At 44.9% G+C, this 22,034-nt stretch overlaps 1 protein-coding gene across 1 annotated transcript in view; it reads right to left on the reverse strand.

The window, feature by feature from the left end:
- LOC124027343 (TBC1 domain family member 1-like) overlaps window positions 1-22,034 on the reverse strand; it is a 41,114-nt gene that overhangs the window by 13,461 nt on the left and 5,619 nt on the right. The gene's annotated exons all lie outside the window — the stretch shown is intronic.

A 22,034-nucleotide genomic window follows, 5' to 3' on the forward strand; every position in this document is an offset into this window, starting at 1 on the left:
ACTCTCACTATATAGGACTGGACTATACTCTCACTATATAGGACTGGACTAGGATATACTCTCACTATATAGGACTGGACTAGGACATACTCTCACTATATAGGACTGGACTAGGATATACTCTCACTATATAGGACTGGACTAGGATATACTCACTATATAGGACTGGACTAGGATATACTCTCACTATATAGGACAGGACTAGGATATACTCTCACTATATAGGACTGGACTAGGATATACTCTCACTATATAGGAGTGGACTAGGATATACTCTCACTATATAGGACTGGACTAGGATATACTCTCACTATATAGGACAGGACTAGGATATACTCTCACTATATAGGACTGGACTAGGATATACTCTCACTATATAGGACTGGACTAGGATATACTCTCACTATATAGGACTGGACTATACTCTCACTATATAGGACTGGACTAGGATATACTCTCACTATATAGGACTGGACTATACTCTCACTATATAGGACTGGACTATACTCTCACTATATAGGACTGGACTAGGATATACTCTCACTATATAGGACTGGACTAGGATATACTCTCACTATATAGGACTGGACTAGGATATACTCTCACTATATAGGACTGGACTAGGACATACTCTCACTATATAGGACTGGACTAGGATATACTCTCACTATAAAGGACTAGACTAGGACATACTCTCACTATATAGAACTGGACTAGGATATACTCTCACTATATAGGACTGGACTAGGATATACTCTCACTATATAGGACTGGACTAGGACATACTCTCACTACATAGGACTGGACTAGGACATACTCTCACTACATAGGACTGGACTAGGACATACTCTCACTATATAGGACTGGACTAGGACATACTCTCACTATATAGGACTGGACTAGGACATACTCTCACTATATAGGACTAGAATATACTCTCACTATATAGGACTGGACTATACTCTCACTATATAGGACTGGACTAGGATATACTCTCACTATATAGGACTGGACTAGGACATACTCTCACTATATAGGACTGGACTAGGATATACTCTCACTATATAGGACTGGACTAGGATATACTCTCACTATATAGGACTGGACTAGGATATACTCTCACTATATAGGACAGGACTAGGATATACTCTCACTATATAGGACTGGACTAGGATATACTCTCACTATATAGGAGTGGACTAGGATATACTCTCACTATATAGGACTGGACTAGGATATACTCTCACTATATAGGACAGGACTAGGATATACTCTCACTATATAGGACTGGACTAGGATATACTCTCACTATATAGGACTGGACTAGGATATACTCTCACTATATAGGACTGGACTATACTCTCACTATATAGGACTGGACTAGGATATACTCTCACTATATAGGACTGGACTATACTCTCACTATATAGGACTGGACTAGGATATACTCTCACTATATAGGACTGGACTAGGATATACTCTCACTATATAGGACTGGACTAGGATATACTCTCACTATATAGGACTGGACTAGGATATACTCTCACTATATAGGACTGGACTAGGATATACTCTCACTATATAGGACTGGACTAGGACATACTCTCACTATATAGGACTGGACTAGGATATACTCTCACTATAAAGGACTAGACTAGGACATACTCTCACTATATAGAACTGGACTAGGATATACTCTCACTATATAGGACTGGACTAGGATATACTCTCACTATATAGGACTGGACTAGGACATACTCTCACTACATAGGACTGGACTAGGACATACTCTCACTATATAGGACTGGACTAGGACATACTCTCACTATATAGGACTGGACTAGGACATACTCTCACTATATAGGGCTAGAATATACTCTCACTATATAGGACTGGACTATACTCTCACTATATAGGACTGGACTAGGATATACTCTCACTATATAGGACTGGACTAGGACATACTCTCACTATATAGGACTGGACTAGGATATACTCTCACTATATAGGACTGGACTAGGATATACTCTCACTATATAGGACTGGACTAGGATATACTCTCACTATATAGGACAGGACTAGGATATACTCTCACTATATAGGACTGGACTAGGATATACTCTCACTATATAGGACAGGACTAGGATATACTCTCACTATATAGGACTGGACTAGGATATACTCTCACTATATAGGACAGGACTAGGATATACTCTCACTATATAGGACTGGACTAGGATATACTCTCACTATATAGGACTGGACTAGGATATACTCTCACTATATAGGACTGGACTATACTCTCACTATATAGGACTGGACTAGGATATACTCTCACTATATAGGACTGGACTATACTCTCACTATATAGGACTGGACTAGGATATACTCTCACTATATAGGACTGGACTAGGATATACTCTCACTATATAGGACTGGACTAGGATATACTCTCACTATATAGGACTGGACTAGGATATACTCTCACTATATAGGACTGGACTAGGATATACTCTCACTATATAGGACTGGACTAGGATATACTCTCACTATATAGGACTGGACTAGGATATACTCTCACTATATAGGACTGGACTAGGATATACTCTCACTATATAGGACTGGACTAGGATATACTCTCACTATATAGGGAATAGGGCTCTGGTCACTAGTAGTGCACTATATAGGGAATAGGGCTCTGGTCTAAAGTAGTGCACTATATAGGGAATAGGGCTCTGGTCTAAAGTAGTGCACTATATAGGGAATAGGGCTCTGGTCTAAAGTAGTGCACTATATAGGGAATAGGGATCCATTTGGGACTTATTCCTTGTTGGACTGAACAGATAAATGGTCTGTTTTAATCAAGAGGGGCTAAATTATCAAAATACAGTCGTTTTAATGTGACCTGCAACCGGCCGTATGTGAATTGGCATGCGTGTGTGTGTGTCTACTATAAGCCTCTTCTCTATTCCTGTCTCTCTCTGTGTCTCGCTCTCTCTGTGTCTCGCTCTCTCTGTGTCTCTCTCTGTCTCTGTCTCTGTCTCTGTCTCTGTCTCTGTCTCTGTCTCTGTCTCTGTCTCTGTCTCTCTCTCTCTCTCTCTCTCTCTCTCTCTCTCTCTCTCTCTCTCTCTCTCTCTCTCTCTCTCTCTCTCTCTCTCTCTCTCTCTCTCTCTCTCTCTCTCTCTCTCTCTCTCTCTCTCTCTCTCTCTCTCTCTCTCTCTCTCTCTCTCTCTCTCTCTCTCTCTCTCTCTCTCTGTCTCTCTCTCTCTCTCTCTCTCTCTCTCAAATTGAATTTAAGGGGCTTTAATGGTATGGGAAATATATGTTAACATTGTCAAATTAAGTGAGTAGATAATATACAAAAGTGAAATAAAAAATAAAAAGTAACAGTAGACATTACATTACATTACATTACATTACATTACATTACATTACACACATCTCGTCTGTCTGTCTCAACGACAATGTCTCACTTCACATTTCCCCACGAGGACTAAGGCTCATTTTAGAGGTTAGAGTTTAGAATTAGTCAGGGAAAATACGATCGGAGAGAAGGGGGAGTCACGGCCAGGGTCGGAGAGAGGGGGGTCACAGCCAGGTCACGGCCAGGGTCGGAGAGAGGAGGGGGTCACGGACAGGGTCGGAGAGAGGAGGTGGGGTCACGGCCAGGGTCGGAGAGAGGAGGGGTGGGTCACGGCCAGGGTCGGAGAGGGGGGGTCACGGCCAGGTTCGGAGAGAGGGGGTGTCACGGCCAGGATCGGAGAGAGGAGGGGGTCACGACCAGGATCTGAGAGAGGAGGGGGGGTCAGGGCCAGGATCTGAGAGAGGAGGGGGGTCACGACCAGGATCTGAGAGAGGAGGGGGTCACGGCCAGGGTCGGAGGAGAGAGGAGGGGGTCACGGCCAGGGTCTGAGAGAGGAGGGGGGGGGGTCACGGCCAGGGTCGGAGAGAGGAGGGTCACGGCCAGGATCTGACACTATTAACCGCGACCATGGATCTATTAGAGGTGAAGAGTCTTGTACGGGGGGGGGGGGTCACGGCCAGGGTCTGAGAGAGGAGGGGGGGGGGTCACGGCCAGGATCTATTAGAGGTGAAGTCTTGTACATGGACAGATTTGATTCACCTTGTCGGCTCAGGGATTCAACGTAGCGACGTTTCAGGTTCCTGGCCCAAAGGGTTAACCGCCGTGAGGTTGGGGCGTAACCCCTGGCAACACACGGCTCAACCTCACCTTTACCAGGTAAGACCACACGCACACACCCGACGACAACACCTAATTCTAGGTATTTCATGTTGTTGAATTCCTGAAGAACAATTAACGATCCATTTATGGTTGCCCTAGACATGCCGGTTTCACCTGGGCGATGAGCAGGGTTGATTGGGTTCATTACGCTCCGTCTATATCCTCAAATAACCTCAACCAGCTGAGAGTGAGCTGTATACCGCCATAAGCAAACAGGAAAACGCTCCTGCAGAGGCGAGGATCCTAGTGGCCAGGGAAACTTCAATCTGTTTCATGTTAAATGTGCAACCAGAGAGGAGAAGAACTGTGGACCACCTCTACATAGAGAGACGCGTACAAAGCTCTCCCTCCCTCCCTCTCTCCCCCTACCTCTCTCCTCTCTCTCCCTTCCTCTCTCCTCTCTCCCCTACCTCTCTCTCTCTCCCCTACCTCTCTCTCTCTCCCTACCCATACCTCTCTCTCCTTACCTCTCTCCCCCTACCTCTCTTCTCTCTCTCCCTACCTCTCTCCTCTCTCCCCCTACCTCTCTCTCTCTCTCTCCCTACCCATACCTCTCTCTCCTTACCTCTCTCCCCCTACCTCTCTCTCCTTACCTCTCTCCCCCTACCTCTCTCCTCTCTCCCCCTACCCTCTCTCTCCCTACCCAAACCTCTCTCTCCTCTCTCCCCCCTACCCATACCTCTCTCTCCTTACCTCTCTCCTCTCCCTCCCTACCTCCTCTCTCCCCCTACCTCTCTCTCTCTCCCTACCCATACCTCTCTCTCCTTACCTCTCCCCCTACCTCTCTCCCCCTACCCATACCTCTCTCTCCTTACCTCTCTCCTCTCTCCACCTACCTCTCTCTCTCCCTACCCATACCTCTCTCCCCTTACTTCTCTCCTCTCTCCCCCTACCTCTCTCCTCTCTCCCCTACCTCTCCCTACCCATACCTCTCTCTCTACCTCTCTCCTCTCTCCACCTACCTCTCTCTCCTTACCTCTCTCCTCTCTCCCCCTACCTCTCTCCCTACCCATACCTCTCTCTCCTTACCTCTCTCCTCTCTCCCCCTACCTCTCTCCCTACCCATACCTCTCTCTCCTTACCTCTCTCCTCTCTCCCCCTACCTCTCTCCCTACCCATACCTCTCTCTCCTTACCTCTCTCCTCTCTCCCCCTACCTCTCTCCCCCTACCCATACCTCTCTCTCCTTACCTCTCTCTCTCCACCTACCTCTCTCTCTCCCTACCCATACCTCTCTCTCCTTACCTCCTCCCCCTACCTCTCTTCTCTCCTCCCTACCTCTCTCCTCTCTCCCCCTACCTCTCTCTCTCTCTCTCCCTACCCATACCTCTCTCTCCTTACCTCTCTCCCCCTACCCTCTCTCATACCTCTCTCCCCCTACCTCTCTCCTCTCTCCCCCTACCTCTCTCTCTCCCTACCCAAACTCTCTCTCTCCTCTCTCCCCCCTACCCATACCTCTCTCTCCTTACCTCTCTCCCTCCTCCTCTCTCCCCCTACCTCTCTCTCTCTCCCTACCCATACCTCTCTCTCCTACCTACCTCTCTCCCTCCCCTACCTCTCTCCCCCTACCCATACCTCTCTCTCCTTACCTCTCTCCTCTCCCTACCTCTCTCTCTCCCCCCTACCTCTCTCCCCCTACCTCTCCTCTCTCCCCTACCTCTCTCCTCTCTCCCCCTACCTCTCTCCCTACCCATACCTCTCTCTCCTTACCTCTCTCCTCTCTCCACCTACCTCTCTCTCCTTACCTCTCTCCTCTCCCCCTACCTCTCTCCCTACCCATACCTCTCTCTCCTACCTCTCTACCTCTCTCCCCCTACCTCTCTCCCTACTCCTCCTTACCTCTCTCTCTCTCCACCTACCTCTCTCTCCCTACCCTCTCTCCCCTACCTCTCTCCCTACCCATACCTCTCTCCTTACCTCTCTCCCCCTCCCCCTACCTCTCTCCCTACCCTACCCTCTACCTACCTCTCCTTACCTCTCTCCTCTCTCCCCCTACCTCTCTCTCTCCCTACCCATACCTCTCTCTCCTTACCTCCTACCTCCTCCCCCTACCTCTCTCCCCCTACCCATACCTCTCTCTCCTTACCTCTCTCCCTCTCCCCCTACCTCTCTCTCCCTCCCTACCTCTCTCCACCTACCTCTACCTCTCTCCCCCTACCCATACCTCTCTCTCCTTACCTCTCTCCTCTCTCCCCCTACCCTCTCTCCCCTACCTCTCCTCTCTCTCCCTACCTCTCTCTCTCTCCCCCTACCTCTCTCCCCCTACCCATACCTCTCTCTCCTTACCTCTCTCCTCTCTCCCACCTACCTCTCTCTCCCTACCCATACCTCTCTCTCCTACCTCTCCACCTACCTCTCTCTCCCTACCCATACCTCTCTCTCCTTACCTCTCTCCTCTCTCCCCCTACCTCTCTCCCTACCCATACCTCTCTCTCCTTACCTCTCTCCCTCTCCCCCTACCTCTCTCCCTACCCATACCTCTCTCTCCTTACCTCTCCTCCCTCCACCTACCTCTCTCTCCCTACCCATACCTCTCTCTCCTTACCTCTCTCCTCTCTCCACCTACCTCTTTCCCTACCCATACCTCTCTCCTTCCCCCTACCTCTCTCTCTCTACCCCCTACCTCTCTCCCTACCCATACCTCTCTCTCCTTACCTCTCTCTCTCTCCCCTACCTCTCTCCCTACCCATACCTCCTTACCTCTCTCTCTCCACCTACCTCTCCCCTACCTCTCTCCCCTACCCATACCTCTCTCTCCTTACCTCTCTCCTCTCTCCACCTACCTCTCTCTCCCTACCCATACCTCTCTCTCCTTTCCTCTCCCCCTCTCTCCCCCACCCTACCTCTCTCTCCTTACCTCCCCTACCTCTCTCTCCCCTACCCACCTCTCTCCCCTACCTCTACCTCTCTCTCTCTCCCCTACCCTACCTCTCTCTCCTCCACCTACCTCTCTCCTCTCTCCCCCTACCTCTCCCTACCCATACCTCTCTCTCCTTACCTCTCTCCTCTCTCCCCCTACCTCTCTCCCTACCCATACCTCTCTCTCCTTACCTCTCTCTCCCTCTCTCCCCCTACCTCTCTCCCTACCCATACCTCTCTCTCCTTACCTCTCTCCTCTCTCCCCCTACCTCTCTCCCCCTACCCATACCTCTCTCTCCTTACCTCTCTCTCCTACCTCTCTCCTCTCTCCACCTACCTCTCTCTCTCCCTACCCATACCTCTCTCTCATACCTCTCTCTCCCCCTACCTCTCTTCTCTCTCTCCCTACCTCTCTCCTCTCTCCCCCTACCTCCTCTCTCTCTCTCCCTACCCATACCTCTCTCTCCTTACCTCTCTCTCTCCCCCTACTCTCTCTCCCCTCTCCCCCTACTCTCTCTCCTCCCCCTACCTCTCTCCTCCCTACCCAAACCTCTCTCTCCTCTCTCCCCCTACCCATACCTCTCTCTCCTTACCTCTCTCCTCTCCCTCCCTACCTCCTCTCCCCCTACCTCTCTCTCTCTCCCTACCCATACCTCTCTCTCCTTACCTCTCCCCCTACCTCTCTCCCCCTACCCATACCTCTCTCTCCTTACCTCTCTCCTCTCTCCCCCTACCTCTCTCCCTACCCATACCTCTCTCTCCTTACCTCTCCCCCCTACCTCTCTCCCCCTACCCATACCTCTCTCTCCTTACCTCTCTCCTCTCTCCACCTACCTCTCTCTCCCTACCCATACCTCTCTCTCCTTACCTCTCTCCTCTCTCCCCCTACCTCTTTCCCTACCCATACCTCTCTCTCCTTACCTCTCCTCTCTCCCCCTACCTCTCTCCCTACCCATACCTCTCTCTCCTTACCTCTCTCCTCTCTCCACCTACCTCTCTCTCCCTACCCATACCTCTCTCTCCTTACCTCTCTCCTCTCTCCCCCTACCTCTTTCCCTACCCATACCTCTCTCTCCTTACCTCTCCTCTCTCCCCCTACCTCTCTCCCTACCCATACCCTCTCTCCTTACCTCTCTCCTCTCTCCCCTACCTCTCTCCCCTACCCATACCTCTCTCTCCTTACCTCTCTCCTCTCTCCACCTACCTCTCTCTCTCCCTACCCATACCTCTCTCTCTCCCTACCCATACCTCTCTCTCCTTACCTCTCTCCCCCTACCTCTCTCCTCTCTCCCCCTACCTCTCTCCTCTCTCCCCTACCTCTCTCCTCTCTCCCCCTACCTCTCTCTCTCTCTCCCCCTACCTCTCTCCTCTCTCCCCCTACCTCTCTCCCTACCCATACCATTCTGTTACCCTGTATCTTGTTGTTCTCTCTCTCTCCATTCTGTTACCCTGTATCTTGTTGTTCTCTCTCTCTCCATTCTGTTACCCTGTATCTTGTTGTTCTCTCTCTCTCCATTCTGTTACCCTGTATCTTGTTGTTCTCTCCATTCTGTTACCCTGTATCTTGTTGTTCTCTCTCTCTCCATTCTGTTACCCTGTATCTTGTTGTTCTCTCTCTCTCCATTCTGTTACCCTGTATCTTGTTGTTTCTCTCTCCATTCTGTTACCCTGTATCTTGTTGTTCTCTCTCTCTCCATTCTGTTACCCTGTATCTTGTTGTTCTCTCTCTCTCCATTCTGTTACCCTGTATCTTGTTGTTCTCTCTCTCCATTCTGTTACCCTGTATCTTGTTGTTCTCTCCATTCTGTTACCCTGTATCTTGTTGTTCTCTCTCTCTCCATTCTGTTACCCTGTATCTTGTTGTTCTCTCTCTCCATTCTGTTACCCTGTATCTTGTTGTTCTCTCTCTCTCCATTCTGTTACCCTGTATCTTGTTGTTCTCTCTCTCTCCATTCTGTTACCCTGTATCTTGTTGTTCTCTCCATTCTGTTACCCTGTATCTCTCATTCTGTTACCCTGTATCTTGTTGTTCTCTCTCTCTCCATTCTGTTACCCTGTATCTTGTTGTTCTCTCTCTCTCCATTCTGTTACCCTGTATCTTGTTGTTCTTCTCTCTCCATTCTGTTACCCTGTATCTTGTTGTTCTCTCTCCATTCTGTTACCCTGTATCTTGTTGTTCTCTCTCTCTCCATTCTGTTACCCTGTATCTTGTTGTTCTCTCTCTCTCCATTCTGTTACCCTGTATCTTGTTGTTCTCTCTCTCTCCATTCTGTTACCCTGTATCTTGTTGTTGTTCTCTCCATTCTGTTACCCTGTATCTTGTTGTTCTCTCTCTCTCCATTCTGTTACCCTGTATCTTGTTGTTCTCTCTCTCTCCATTCTGTTACCCTGTATCTTGTTGTTCTCTCTCTCTCCATTCTGTTACCCTGTATCTTGTTGTTCTCTCTCTCTCCATTCTGTTACCCTGTATCTTGTTGTTCTCTCTCTCTCCATTCTGTTACCCTGTATCTTGTTGTTCTCTCTCTCTCCATTCTGTTACCCTGTATCTTGTTGTTCTCTCTCTCTCCATTCTGTTACCCTGTATCTTGTTGTTCTCTCTCTCTCCATTCTGTTACCCTGTATCTTGTTGTTTCTCTCTCTCCATTCTGTTACCCTGTATCTTGTTGTTCTCTCTCTCTCCATTCTGTTACCCTGTATCTTGTTGTTCTCTCTCTCTCCATTCTGTTACCCTGTATCTTGTTGTTCTCTCTCTCTCCATTCTGTTACCCTGTATCTTGTTGTTCTCTCTCTCTCCATTCTGTTACCCTGTATCTTGTTGTTCTCTCTCTCTCCATTCTGTTACCCTGTATCTTGTTGTTCTCTCTCTCCATTCTGTTACCCTGTATCTTGTTGTTCTCTCTCTCTCCATTCTGTTACCCTGTATCTTGTTGTTCTCTCCATTCTGTTACCCTGTATCTTGTTGTTCTCTCTCCATTCTGTTACCCTGTATCTTGTTGTTCTCTCTCTCTCCATTCTGTTACCCTGTATCTTGTTGTTCTCTCTCCATTCTGTTACCCTGTATCTTGTTGTTCTCTCTCTCTCCATTCTGTTACCCTGTATCTTGTTGTTCTCTCTCTCTCATTCATTCTGTTACCCTGTATCTTGTTGTTCTCTCTCTCTCCATTCTGTTACCCTGTATCTTGTTGTTCTCTCCATTCTGTTACCCATCTTGTTGTTCCATTCCCTGTATCTTGTTGTTCTCTCTCTCTCCATTCTGTTACCCTGTATCTTGTTGTTCTCTCTCTCTCCATTCTGTTACCCTGTATCTTGTTGTTCTCTCTCTCCATTCTGTTACCCTGTATCTTGTTGTTCTCTCTCTCTCCATTCTGTTACCCTGTATCTTGTTGTTCTCTCTCTCTCCATTCTGTTACCCTGTATCTTGTTGTTCTCTCCATTCTGTTACCCTGTATCTTGTTGTTCTCTCTCTCTCCATTCTGTTACCCTGTATCTTGTTGTTCTCTCTCTCTCCATTCTGTTACCCTGTTACCCTGTATCTTGTTCTCTCTCTCCATTCTGTTACCCTGTATCTTGTTGTTCTCTCTCTCTCCATTCTGTTACCCTGTATCTTGTTGTTCTCTCTCTCTCCATTCTGTTACCCTGTATCTTGTTCTCTCTCTCTCCATTCTGTTACCCTGTATCTTGTTGTTCTCCATTCTGTTATCTTGTTGTTCTCTTCTCTCCATTCTGTTACCCTGTATCTTGTTGTTCTCTCTCTCTCCATTCTGTTACCCTGTATCTTGTTGTTCTCTCTCTCTCCATTCTGTTACCCTGTATCTTGTTGTTCTCTCTCTCTCCATTCTGTTACCCTGTATCTTGTTGTTCTCTCTCTCCATTCTGTTACCCTGTATCTTGTTGTTCTCTCTCTCTCCATTCTGTTACCCTGTATCTTGTTGTTCTCTCTCTCTCCATTCTGTTACCCTGTATCTTGTTGTTCTCTCTCTCTCCATTCTGTTACCCTGTATCTTGTTGTTCTCTCTCTCTCCATTCTGTTACCCTGTATCTTGTTGTCTCTCTCTCTCCATTCTGTTACCCTGTATCTTGTTGTTTCTCTCTCTCCATTCTGTTACCCTGTATCTTGTTGTTCTCTCTCTCTCCATTCTGTTACCCTGTATCTTGTTGTTCTCTCTCTCTCCATTCTGTTACCCTGTATCTTGTTGTTCTCTCTCTCTCCATTCTGTTACCCTGTATCTTGTTGTTCTCTCTCTCTCCATTCTGTTACCCTGTATCTTGTTGTTCTCTCTCTCTCCATTCTGTTACCCTGTATCTTGTTGTATCTTCCATTCTGTTACCCTGTATCTTGTTGTTCTCTCTCCATTCTGTTACCCTGTATCTTGTTGTTCTCTCTCTCTCCATTCTGTTACCCTGTATCTTGTTGTTCTTCTCTCTCCATTCTGTTACCCTGTATCTTGTTGTTCTCTCTCTCCATTCTGTTACCCTGTATCTTGTTGTTTCTCTCTCTCCATTCTGTTACCCTGTATCTTGTTGTTCTCTCTCTCTCCATTCTGTTACCCTGTATCTTGTTGTTCTCTCTCTCTCCATTCTGTTACCCTGTATCTTGTTGTTCTCTCTCTCTCCATTCTGTTACCCTGTATCTTGTTGTTCTCTCTCTCCATTCTGTTACCCTGTATCTTGTTGTTCTCTCCATTCTGTTACCCTGTATCTTGTTGTTCTCTCCATTCTGTTACCCTGTATCTTGTTGTTCTCTCCATTCTGTTACCCTGTATCTTGTTGTTCTCTCTCCATTCTGTTACCCATTCTGTTCCATTCCCTGTATCTTGTTGTTCTTCTCTCTCCATTCTGTTACCCTGTATCTTGTTGTTCTCTCTCCATTCTGTTACCCTGTATCTTGTTGTTCTCTCCATTCTCTCTTGTTGTTCTCTCCATTCTGTTACCCTGTATCTTGTTGTTTCTCTCTCCATTCTGTTACCCTGTATCTCTCTCCATTCTGTTACCCTGTATCTTGTTGTTCTCTCTCTCTCCATTCTGTTACCCTGTATCTTGTTGTCTCTCTCCATTCTGTTACCCTGTATCTTGTTGTTCTCTCTCTCTCCATTCTGTTACCCTGTATCTTGTTGTTCTCTCTCCATTCTGTTACCCTGTATCTTGTTGTTCTCTCCATTCTGTTACCCTGTATCTTGTTGTTCTCTCTCTCTCCATTCTGTTACCCTGTATCTTGTTGTTCTCTCTCTCTCCATTCTGTTACCCTGTATCTTGTTGTTCTCTCTCTCTCCATTCTGTTACCCTGTATCTTGTTGTTCTCTCTCTCTCCATTCTGTTACCCTGTATCTTGTTGTTCTCTCTCTCTCCATTCTGTTACCCTGTATCTTGTTGTTCTCTCTCTCTCCATTCTGTTACCCTGTATCTTGTTGTTCTCTCTCTCTCCATTCTGTTACCCTGTATCTTGTTGTTCTCTCTCTCTCCATTCTGTTACCCTGTATCTTGTTGTTCTCTCTCTCTCCATTCTGTTACCCTGTATCTTGTTGTTCTCTCTCTCCATTCTGTTACCCTGTATCTTGTTGTTCTCTCTCTCTCCATTCTGTTACCCTGTATCTTGTTGTTCTCTGTATCTCTCTCCATTCTGTTACCCTGTATCTTGTTGTTCTCTCTCTCTCCATTCTGTTACCCTGTATCTTGTTGTTCTCTCTCTCTCCATTCTGTTACCCTGTATCTTGTTGTTCTCTCTCCATTCTGTTACCCTGTATCTTGTTGTTCTCTCTCTCTCCATTCTGTTACCCTGTATCTTGTTGTTCTCTCTCTCTCCATTCTGTTACCCTGTATCTTGTTGTTCTCTCTCTCTCCATTCTGTTACCCTGTATCTTGTTGTTCTCTCTCTCTCCATTCTGTTACCCTGTATCTTGTTGTTCCCTCTCTCCATTCTGTTACCCTGTATCTTGTTGTTCTCTCTCTCTCCATTCTGTTACCCTGTATCTTGTTGTTCTCTCTCTCTCCATTCTGTTACCCTGTATCTTGTTGTTCTCTCTCTCTCCATTCTGTTACCCTGTATCTTGTTGTTCTCTCTCCATTCTGTTCCATTCTGTTCTCTCTCCATTCCTGTATCTTGTTGTTCTCTCTCTCTCCATTCTGTTACCCTGTATCTTGTTGTTCTCTCTCTCCATTCTGTTACCCTGTATCTTGTTGTTCTCTCTCTCTCCATTCTGTTACCCTGTATCTTGTTGTTCTCTCTCTCTCCATTCTGTTACCCTGTATCTTGTTGTTCTCTCTCTCTCCATTCTGTTACCCTGTATCTTGTTGTTCTCTCTCTCTCCATTCTGTTACCCTGTATCTTGTTGTTCTCTCTCCATTCTGTTACCCTGTATCTTGTTGTTCTCTCTCTCTCCATTCTGTTACCCTGTATCTTGTTGTTCTCTCTCTCTCCATTCTGTTACCCTGTATCTTGTTGTTCTCTCTCTCTCCATTCTGTTACCCTGTATCTTGTTGTCTCTCTCTCCATTCTGTTACCCTGTATCTTGTTGTTTCTCTCTCTCCATTCTGTTACCCTGTATCTTGTTGTTTCTCTCTCTCCATTCTGTTACCCTGTATCTTGTTGTTCTCTCTCTCTCCATTCTGTTACCCTGTATCTTGTTGTTCTCTCTCTCTCCATTCTGTTACCCTGTATCTTGTTGTTCTCTCTCTCCATTCTGTTACCCTGTATCTTGTTGTTCTCTCTCTCTCCATTCTGTTACCCTGTATCTTGTTGTTCTCTCTCTCTCCATTCTGTTACCCTGTATCTTGTTGTTCTCTCTCTCTCCATTCTGTTACCCTGTATCTCTCTCTCCATTCTGTTACCCTGTATCTTGTTGTTCTCTCTCTCTCCATTCTGTTACCCTGTATCTTGTTGTTCTCTCTCTCTCCATTCTGTTACCCTGTATCTTGTTGTTCTCTCTCTCTCCATTCTGTTACCCTGTATCTTGTTGTTCTCTCTCTCTCCATTCTGTTACCCTGTATCTTGTTGTTCTCTCTCTCTCCATTCTGTTACCCTGTATCTTGTTGTTTCTCTCTCTCCATTCTGTTACCCTGTATCTTGTTGTTGTTACCCTGTATCTCTCTCTCTCCATTCTGTTACCCTGTATCTTGTTGTCTCTCTCTCCATTCTGTTACCCTGTATCTTGTTGTTCTCTCTCTCTCCATTCTGTTACCCTGTATCTTGTTGTTCTCTCTCTCTCCATTCTGTTACCCTGTATCTTGTTGTTCTCTCTCTCTCCATTCTGTTACCCTGTATCTTGTTGTTCTCTCTCTCTCCATTCTGTTACCCTGTATCTTGTTGTTCTCTCTCTCTCCATTCTGTTACCCTGTATCTTGTTGTTCTCTCTCTCTCCATTCTGTTACCCTGTATCTTGTTGTTGTTCTCTCTCTCTCCATTCTGTTACCCTGTATCTTGTTGTTCTCTCTCTCCATTCTGTTACCCTGTATCTTGTTGTTCTCTCTCTCTCCATTCTGTTACCCTGTATCTTGTTGTTCTCTCTCTCTCCATTCTGTTACCCTGTATCTTGTTGTTCTCTCTCTCTCCATTCTGTTACCCTGTATCTTGTTGTTCTCTCTCTCTCCATTCTGTTACCCTGTATCTTGTTTCTCTCTCTCTCCATTCTGTTACCCTGTATCTTGTTGTTCTCTCTCTCTCCATTCTGTTACCCTGTATCTTGTTGTTCTCTGTATCTCTCTCCATTCTGTTACCCTGTATCTTGTTGTTCTCTCTCTCTCCATTCTGTTACCCTGTATCTTGTTGTTCTCTCCATTCTGTTACCCTGTATCTTGTTGTTCTCTCTCTCTCCATTCTGTTACCCTGTATCTTGTTGTTCTCTCTCTCTCCATTCTGTTACCCTGTATCTTGTTGTTCTCTCTCTCCATTCTGTTACCCTGTATCTTGTTGTTCTCTCTCTCTCCATTCTGTTACCCTGTATCTTGTTGTTCTCTCTCTCTCCATTCTGTTACCCTGTATCTTGTTGTTCTCTCTCTCTCCATTCTGTTACCCTGTATCTTGTTGTTCTCTCTCCATTCTGTTACCCTGTATCTCTCTCCATTCTGTTACCCTGTATCTTGTTGTTCTCTCTCTCTCCATTCTGTTACCCTGTATCTTGTTGTTCTCTCTCTCTCCATTCTGTTACCCTGTATCCATTCTGTTACCCTGTATCTCTCTCTCTCCATTCTGTTACCCTGTATCTTGTTGTTCTCTCTCTCTCCATTCTGTTACCCTGTATCTTGTTGTTCTCTCTCTCTCCATTCTGTTACCCTGTATCTTGTTGTTCTCTCTCTCTCCATTCTGTTACCCTGTATCTTGTTGTTCTCTCTCTCTCCATTCTGTTACCCTGTATCTTGTTGTTCTCTCTCTCTCCATTCTGTTACCCTGTATCTTGTTCTCTCTCTCTCCATTCTGTTACCCTGTATCTTGTTGTCTCTCTCCATTTGTTCTGTATCTTGTTGTTCTCTCTCCATTCTGTTACCCTGTATCTTGTTGTTCTTCTCTCTCCATTCTGTTACCCTGTATCTTGTTGTTCTCTCTCTCTCCATTCTGTTACCCTGTATCTTGTTGTTCTCTCTCTCTCCATTCTGTTACCCTGTATCTTGTTGTTCTCTCTCTCTCCATTCTGTTACCCTGTATCTTGTTGTTCTCTCTCTCTCCATTCTGTTACCCTGTATCTTGTTGTTCTTCTCTCTCCATTCTGTTACCCTGTATCTTGTTGTTCTCTCTCTCTCCATTCTGTTACCCTGTATCTTGTTGTTCTCTCTCTCTCCATTCTGTTACCCTGTATCTTGTTGTTCTCTCTCTCTCCATTCTGTTACCCTGTATCTTGTTGTTCTCTCTCTCTCCATTCTGTTACCCTGTATCTTGTTGTTCTCTCTCTCTCCATTCTGTTACCCTGTATCTTGTTGTTCTCTCTCTCTCCATTCTGTTACCCTGTATCTTGTTGTTCTCTCTCTCTCCATTCTGTTACCCTGTATCTTGTTGTTCTCTCTCTCTCCATTCTGTTACCCTGTATCTTGTTGTCTCTCTCCATTCTGTTACCCTGTATCTTGTTGTTCTCTCCATTCTGTTACCCTGTATCTTGTTGTTCTCTCTCTCTCCATTCTGTTACCCTGTATCTTGTTGTTTCTCCATTCTCTCCATTCTGTTACCCTGTATCTTGTTGTTCTCTCCATTCTGTTACCCTGTATCTTGTTGTTCTCTCCATTCTGTTACCCTGTATCTTGTTGTTCTCTCTCTCTCCATTCTGTTACCCTGTATCTTGTTGTTCTCTCCATTCTGTTACCCTGTATCTTGTTGTTCTCTCTCTCCATTCTGTTACCCTGTATCTTGTTGTCTCTCCATTCTGTTACCCATTCTGTTACTCCATTCTGTTACCCTGTTGTTCTCTCCATTCTGTTACCCTGTATCTTGTTGTTCTCTCTCTCTCCATTCTGTTACCCTGTATCTTGTTGTTCTCTCTCTCTCCATTCTGTTACCCTGTATCTTGTTGTTCTCTCTCCATTCTGTTCCATTCTCCATTCTGTTACCCTGTATCTTGTTGTTCTCTCTCTCCATTCTGTTACCCTGTATCTTGTTGTTCTCTCCATTCTGTTACCCTGTATCTTGTTGTTCTCTCTCTCTCCATTCTGTTACCCTGTATCTTGTTGTTCTCTCTCTCTCCATTCTGTTACCCTGTATCTTGTTGTTCTCTCTCTCTCCATTCTGTTACCCTGTATCTTGTTGTTCTCTCTCTCTCCATTCTGTTACCCTGTATCTTGTTCTCTCTCTCTCCATTCTGTTCCATTCTTGTTGTTCTCCCTGTATCTTGTTGTTCTCTCTCTCTCCATTCTGTTACCCTGTATCTTGTTGTTCTCTCTCTCTCCATTCTGTTACCCTGTATCTTGTTGTTCTCTCTCCATTCTGTTACCCTGTATCTTGTTGTTCTCTCTCTCTCCATTCTGTTACCCTGTATCTTGTTGTTCTCTCTCTCTCCATTCTGTTACCCTGTATCTTGTTGTTCTCTCCATTCTGTTACCCTGTATCTTGTTGTTCTCTCTCTCCATTCTGTTACCCTGTATCTTGTTGTTCTCTCTCTCTCCATTCTGTTACCCTGTATCTTGTTGTTCTCTCTCTCTCCATTCTGTTACCCTGTATCTTGTTGTTCTCTCCATTCTGTTACCCTGTATCTTGTTGTTCTCTCTCTCTCCATTCTGTTACCCTGTATCTTGTTGTTCTCTCTCTCCATTCTGTTACCCTGTATCTTGTTGTTCTCTCTCTCTCCATTCTGTTACCCTGTATCTTGTTGTTCTCTCCATTCTGTTACCCTGTATCTTGTTGTTCTCTCTCTCTCCATTCTGTTACCCTGTATCTTGTTGTTCTCTCCATTCTGTTACCCTGTATCTTGTTGTTCTCTCTCTCTCCATTCTGTTACCCTGTATCTTGTTGTTCTCTCCATTCTGTTACCCTGTATCTTGTTGTCTCTCTCCATTCTCTCCATTTGTTGTTCTCCATTCTGTATCTTGTTGTTCTCTCTCTCTCCATTCTGTTACCCTGTATCTTGTTGTTCTCTCTCTCTCCATTCTGTTACCCTGTATCTTGTTGTTCTCTCCATTCTGTTACCCTGTATCTTGTTGTTCTCTCTCTCTCCATTCTGTTACCCTGTATCTTGTTGTTCTCTCTCTCTCCATTCTGTTACCCTGTATCTTGTTGTTCTCTCTCTCTCCATTCTGTTACCCTGTATCTTGTTGTTCTCTCTCTCTCCATTCTGTTACCCTGTATCTTGTTGTTCTCTCTCTCTCCATTCTGTTACCCTGTATCTTGTTGTTCTCTCTCTCTCCATTCTGTTACCCTGTATCTTGTTGTTCTTCTCTCTCCATTCTGTTACCCTGTATCTTGTTGTTCTCTCTCTCTCCATTCTGTTACCCTGTATCTTGTTGTTCTCTCTCTCTCCATTCTGTTACCCTGTATCTTGTTGTTCTCTCTCCATCTTGTACCCTGTATCTTGTTGTCTCTCTCTCCATTCTGTTACCCTGTATCTTGTTGTTCTCTCCATTCTGTTCTGTATCTTGTTGTTTCTCATTCTCTCCATTCTGTTACCCCCTGTATCATTCTGTTACCCTGTATCTCTCTCCATTCTGTTACCCTGTATCTTGTTGTTCTCTCTCTCCATTCTGTTACCCTGTATCTTGTTGTTCTCTCTCTCTCCATTCTGTTACCCTGTATCTTGTTGTTCTCTCTCTCTCCATTCTGTTACCCTGTATCTTGTTGTTCTCTCTCTCTCCATTCTGTTACCCTGTATCTTGTTGTTCTCTCTCTCTCCATTCTGTTACCCTGTATCTTGTTGTTCTCTCTCTCTCCATTCTGTTACCCTGTATCTTGTTGTTTCTCTCATTCTCCATTCTGTTACCCTGTATCTTGTTGTTCTCTCTCTCTCCATTCTGTTACCCTGTATCTTGTTGTTCTCTCTCTCATTCCATATCTTGTTACCCTGTCCATTTGTTGTTCTTGTTGTTCTCTCCATTCTGTTACCCTGTATCTTGTTGTTCTCTCTCTCTCCATTCTGTTACCCTGTATCTTGTTGTTCTCTCCATTCTGTTCCATCTTGTTGTTCTCTCTCTCCATTCTGTTACCCTGTATCTTGTTGTTCTTGTTGTCTCTCTCCATTCTGTTACCCTGTATCTTGTTGTTCTCTCTCTCTCCATTCTGTTACCCTGTATCTTGTTGTTCTCTCTCTCCATTCTGTTACCCTGTATCTTGTTGTTCTCTCTCTCTCCATTCTGTTACCCTGTATCTTGTTGTTCTCTCTCTCTCCATTCTGTTACCCTGTATCTTGTTGTTCTCTCTCTCCATTCTGTTACCCTGTATCTTGTTGTTCTCTCTCCATTCTGTTACCCTGTATCTTGTTGTTCTCTCTCTCCATTCTGTTACCCTGTATCTTGTTGTTCTTCTCTACCATTCTGTTACCCTGTATCTTGTTGTTCTCTCTCCATTCTGTTACCCTGTATCTTGTTGTTCTCTTGTTGTTCTCTCCATTCTGTTACCCTGTATCTTGTTGTTCTCTCTCTCTCCATTCTGTTACCCTGTATCTTGTTGTTTCTCTCTCTCCATTCTGTTACCCTGTATCTTGTTGTTCTCTCCATTCTGTTACCCTGTATCTCTCTCTCCATTCTGTTACCCTGTATCTTGTTGTTCTCTCTCTCTCCATTCTGTTACCCTGTATCTTGTTGTTCTCTCTCTCCATTCTGTTACCCTGTATCTTGTTGTTCTCTCTCCATTCTGTTACCCTGTATCTTGTTGTTCTTGTTGTTCTCTCTCTCCATTCTGTTACCCTGTATCTTGTTGTTCTCTCCATTCTGTTACCCTGTATCTTGTTGTTCTCTCTCCATTCTACCCTGTATCTTGTTGTTCTCTCTCCATTCTGTTACCCTGTATCTTGTTGTTTCTCTCTCCATTCTGTTACCCTGTATCTTGTTGTTCTCTCTCATCCATTCTGTTACCCTGTATCTTGTTGTTCTCTCTCTCTCCATTCTGTTACCCTGTATCTTGTTGTCTCTCTCCATTCTGTTACCCTGTATCTTGTTGTTTCTCTCTCCATTCTGTTACCCTGTATCTTGTTGTTCTCTCTCCATTCTGTTACCCTGTATCTTGTTGTTCTCTCCATTCTGTTACCCTGTATCTTGTTGTTCTCTCTCCATTCTGTTACCCTGTATCTTGTTGTTCTCTCTCTCTCCATTCTGTTACCCTGTATCTTGTTGTTCTCATTCTGTTCTCTCCATTCTGTTACCCTGTATCTTGTTGTTCTTCTCTCTCCATTCTGTTACCCTGTATCTTGTTGTTCTTCTCTCCATTCTGTTACCCTGTATCTTGTTGTTCTCTCTCTCTCCATTCTGTTACCCTGTATCTTGTTGTTTCTCTCTCTCCATTCTGTTACCCTGTATCTTGTTGTTCTCTCTCTCCATTCTGTTACCCTGTATCTTGTTGTTCTCTTCTCTCCATTCTGTTACCCTGTATCTTGTTGTTCTCTCTCTCCATTCTGTTACCCTGTATCTTGTTGTTCTCTCTCCATTCTGTTACCCTGTATCTTGTTGTTCTCTCTCTCCATTCTGTTACCCTGTATCTTGTTGTTCTCTCTCTCTCCATTCTGTTACCCTGTATCTTGTTGTTCTCTCCATTCTGTTACCCATTCTCTCTCTCCATTCTGTATCTTGTTGTTCCCTGTATCTCTCCTCCATTCTGTTACCCTGTATCTTGTTGTTCTCTCTCTCTCCATTCTGTTACCCTGTATCTTGTTGTTCTCTCTCTCTCCATTCTGTTACCCTGTATCTTGTTGTTTCTCTCCATTCTGTTACCCTGTATCTTGTTGTTCTCTCTCCATTCCATTCTGTTACCCTGTATCTTGTTGTTCTTGTTCTCTCTCCATTCTGTTACCCTGTATCTTGTTGTTCTCTCTCTCCATTCTGTTACCCTGTATCTTGTTGTTCTCTCTCTCTCCATTCTGTTACCCTGTATCTTGTTGTTCTCTCTCTCTCCATTCTGTTACCCTGTATCTTGTTGTTCTCTCCATTCTGTTACCCTGTATCTTGTTGTTCTCTCTCTCTCCATTCTGTTTATCCCTCCATTCTGTTATCTTGTTGTTCTCTCTCTCTCCATTCTGTTACCCTGTATCTTGTTGTCTCTCTCTCTCCATTCTGTTACCCTGTATCTTGTTGTTCTCTCTCTCCATTCTGTTACCCTGTATCTTGTTGTTCTCTCTCTCTCCATTCTGTTACCCTGTATCTTGTTGTTCTCTCATTCTGTTCTGTATCTTGTTGTTCTCTCTCTCTCCATTCTGTTACCCTGTATCTTGTTGTTCTCTCTCTCCATTCTGTTACTCCATTCTGTTACCATTCTGTATCTTGTTGTTCTCTCTCTCTCCATTCTGTTACCCTGTATCTTGTTGTTCTCTCCATTCTGTTACCCTGTATCTTGTTGTTCTCTCTCTCCATTCTGTTACCCTGTATCTTGTTGTTCTCTCTCTCTCCATTCTGTTACCCTGTATCTTGTTGTTCTCTCTCTCTCCATTCTGTTACCCTGTATCTTGTTGTTCTCTCTCTCCATTCTGTTACCCTGTATCTTGTTGTTCTCTCTCTCTCCATTCTGTTACCCTGTATCTTGTTGTTCTCTCTCTCTCCATTCTGTTACCCTGTATCTTGTTGTTCTCTCTCTCTCCATTCTGTTACCCTGTATCTTGTTGTTCTCTCTCTCCATTCTGTTACCCTGTATCTTGTTGTTCTTCTCTCTCCATTCTGTTACCCTGTATCTTGTTGTTCTCTCTCTCCATTCTGTTCTCTCTCTCCATTCTGTTACCCTGTATCTTGTTGTTCTCTCTCTCTCCATTCTGTTACCCTGTATCTTGTTGTTCTCTCCATTCCATTCTGTTACCCTGTATCTTGTTGTTCTCTCTCTCTCCATTCTGTTACCCTGTATCTTGTTGTTCTCTCTCTCTCCATTCTGTTACCCTGTATCTTGTTGTTCTCTCTCTCTCCATTCTGTTACCCTGTATCTTGTTGTTCTCTCTCTCTCCATTCTGTTACCCTGTATCTTGTTGTCTCATTCTGTTCCATTCTGTTACCCTCTCTCTCCATTCTGTTACCCTGTATCTTGTTGTTCTCTCTCTCTCCATTCTGTTACCCTGTATCTTGTTGTTCTCTCTCTCTCCATTCTGTTACCCTGTATCTTGTTGTTCTCTCTCTCTCCATTCTGTTACCCTGTATCTTGTTGTTCTCTCTCTCTCCATTCTGTTACCCTGTATCTTGTTGTTCTCTCTCTCCATTCTCCATTCTGTTACCCTGTATCTTGTTGTTCTCTCCATTCTGTTACCCTGTATCTTGTTGTTCTCTCTCTCCATTCTGTTACCCTGTATCTTGTTGTTCTCTCTCTCTCCATTCTGTTACCCTGTATCTTGTTGTTCTCT

The sequence above is a fragment of the Oncorhynchus gorbuscha genome, unplaced genomic scaffold (assembly GCF_021184085.1).
Source record: "Oncorhynchus gorbuscha isolate QuinsamMale2020 ecotype Even-year unplaced genomic scaffold, OgorEven_v1.0 Un_scaffold_3114, whole genome shotgun sequence".
Taxonomy (NCBI): domain Eukaryota; kingdom Metazoa; phylum Chordata; class Actinopteri; order Salmoniformes; family Salmonidae; genus Oncorhynchus; species Oncorhynchus gorbuscha.